Below are 2,987 nucleotides of genomic sequence, written 5' to 3' on the forward strand. Positions count from 1 at the left end.
AAACTCCAATTTTAGTTGGAGCAAAACAATAATTTGACTTTTTAAAAATGCAAACCATTTAGTCAAACTGAATTCATGCCAGTTCAACTCAACATCCAAAAACTAGCAGTGCAGCTCGGGTTTGTCTAGCTACAGTTGCACTACAGGCACTCCTGTATCCAAAAAAGATATATAGATACATATATAAACGGGTCAAAACAGAAGAAAAGACCACATAAAACAGGTGGTCAAAGTAATACAAACAAAAACCAGAGTTAGTTGACAATGTCACTTTCTGTTATGCGTCATGTGCATGTTTGAAAGTTGTCCTGCTTCTACTTTTTGCAAATGTACGCCAGCACTTATGAAATATTCCATGCCCCATCTCAGTATAACTTAGTTATATGTGTGTGGTCTGTGTGTTAGTGTAAGTCAGTACAAGAACGGATTTGTCTAAGCAATTGTATGGGAATCTCAGGCAGCCCAAATGCAGTTTATGAATGTGAAATTGTACGGCAACAGGGTAGTATGTTTGCCTAGAAACCACAGTAACGAAGAGGCTGGAGGAACGCGCTGGAAAACTTTAGAGCTGCCCACAGGCGAAGGCCCTGTTTAAAGTCTGGCAGATCACACAGCCTCGTTCAGCTCCACATCCTTTGCAAACATGTGGCTGCAATTGAGTGGAACAGCCCCTCCCTCCAGCCAGCCATCTCACCAGCCCCATGTAAACATCCCAGGTCCATAGGACTCGCTACATCACGCACTGATTGACCCATGCCTCTGAGCGACATCTAAACTCACACTACAGTCTAATCAAAAGTAAAGCCCTTAAGTACCTGAGAAAATCCCAACGGTGATCCCCTCGATGTGGCGGTATGGAGTTCTGCATGTAAACACGGTTCTCATATGTCATGGGTCATTAATGCAGAGTGGAACGGTGGAGGTGGGCTGCAGGGTATCTGGTCTCTGACAGACCAATCAAGCAGCAATAATTATGAGACAGGAAACTCGCTGATTGCATTGGTCTGTCTCTGTCTCAGGCGCAGGGTTAAGGGTTAATCTCTGAGCATCGGTAATCAAGGTTGCGTACTCTCCTTCTCTCCCTATGAAAATACAACCAAAGGTGGAGGAAGTAAAGAAAAATAGCAGCATTTCCTAACGTAGTTGGCTATTGAGTCAGTCTTTGAAAAGGAGGTGACCCTCTGGTAACAGAGAGTAGAGCGTTCCAAACATTTACCAGCAGTTTAATTTCACAGAAGCATCTGGGAAATACAACAGACAATGATTTACAAAAGAAAAAGTATAAAAACACAGAAACTGCAGGAAAAAATAAATAAATTAAATAAAATTCCCTGCAAGAGGAAGCATCAGGTTCTTACCTCACAGGGTAGCAAGTGTGGCAGCACATGATGATGAAGGGGACTCATGGGTATCAGCATTACGAGTCTTCCGTCTAGAGCTGATCACAGAGCAAAGCCACAAACCTCTGTGAAAAGCCTTTGTAGTACCTAAAAAGAAATGGGGAGCAGAGAAAGAGATAGTTATACCATCTGTTGAAAGACTAAAGAAAAATGGCATTAGGAAGCCACTACAGCATAAAGCACCCACAAACAGCAATTATACTATATCAAAGGAGCTTTACCAGAACTTCTGACTGTGGAGATAAAATACAAACTGCCATGCCTCTTCTGGATAAATGAGGAAGGCTGTTGTCTTTATCAGAGTCAAAATTAAAAAAAGAGTCACTAACAAATTCCCCATTACTATGGTCAGATCCAATAGCGATGGATATCATTTAGTTAACTTCATCTAAATAAAGCATCAAAACATCTGATCTCATATACAGTAAAGTGAATTATCATTATCTGGTTGCATCACAAATTTAAAAGACAGCACATCCCCTGTTCATTACTCTCATTATAAAAGTTGGATCAAGCTAAAGAAATACATCAGCGACTTCTTAGTGCATCGAGTCCAATAGAATAATAGAATAGTCTTTATGATTTGTCATGTGCTTTAGGGCACTTTCAGTGTGTCCCAATTGAACAGCTGCCAAATCACAGCTTAGCAAAATAAACTTTTTGCTTCTTCAGAATTATTTGAACGATGTCAATGTTAAAGTCAAGATAAAACTGAAGTAGTGACAGATATTTTCTTCTGTATTATCACAAACATCCAATAGGTAGTTAGGTAGTGTGTTAATGATGACAAAGTTTTGAAAGTTACCTTTAAAGTGCTAATAAAGCTGAAACTGCCTGGCTGCTCACTAAAACCACTCGCTGCAGCCTCAGATAACTTTCGTGTTTACACTTCCATGTTTTGAGTTCTGTTTGAAAACTGGAACTGAGATATTTGCAAGCAAGGTTTGATACATTATGATACGCTACAATATGGGAGCTTCAAACTCAACAATCTGACACCAAAACACCCAGAAGCTTGAATGGAAATGAGAAACTTATAAAGAAAATGGTTGTCAAGAAAGTTTATGGCAAAACTTTGACAAATTTGCACACATTCACACAACACTGATTAGTTCACACATGCAGGAGATTCATAATGCTGTTCTCCTAGTATTAAACTGAACTGAGGCTACTTGTGGATTAGTGTCCAACGCATGGCAGAAACACTCAGACAGAGTGTCACCAAACCTGAGACATTTAGATCCACACAGGTGCCAGGAGGAGTTGACCCCGACTGCCCTCACTGAGAAAGAGGATTACAACTTATTTCCCAAGGAATGTTGACTTCTTCCCAAATCTGTAGATTTAGGGGTGATTTTTTCAATAACCCTCATCAAATAAGTCCATTTAACTATAGGAAAGAACTTAGCCGTTTTTAATTAAAGTGGCTTTTGCACATCTCCACTTCAAAACTCTTGACCAGAAGTATGTCCAATGATTTGTGACATTGTTTTTTGTTGGAGTACTGAGAGAGAAACTATGTACTGAAAGATGAGGGACAGCTGTAGGAAGTGGAAATCAAACATATGAAGATGCCATCACTGCTGT

The 2,987-nt window shown here is 39.9% G+C and overlaps 1 long non-coding RNA gene across 1 annotated transcript in view; it reads right to left on the reverse strand.

The window, feature by feature from the left end:
- Positions 1 to 846: 846 nt before the first annotated feature.
- The window catches only part of LOC107552746 (uncharacterized), a 9,243-nt gene continuing 7,102 nt past the window's right edge, over positions 847 to 2,987 (reverse strand). The window contains exons 2-3 of the long non-coding RNA XR_001604890.1: positions 1,359 to 1,487; positions 847 to 1,082 (exon numbers count right to left, since the gene is read on the reverse strand). This is a non-coding gene — a long non-coding RNA (uncharacterized lncRNA). The remainder of the gene's footprint in view (positions 1,083 to 1,358; positions 1,488 to 2,987) is intronic.

This window comes from Sinocyclocheilus grahami, unplaced genomic scaffold (genome assembly GCF_001515645.1).
Source record: "Sinocyclocheilus grahami isolate Dianchi unplaced genomic scaffold, SAMN03320097.WGS_v1.1 scaffold457.1, whole genome shotgun sequence".
In the NCBI taxonomy this organism is placed as follows: Eukaryota; Metazoa; Chordata; class Actinopteri; order Cypriniformes; family Cyprinidae; genus Sinocyclocheilus; species Sinocyclocheilus grahami.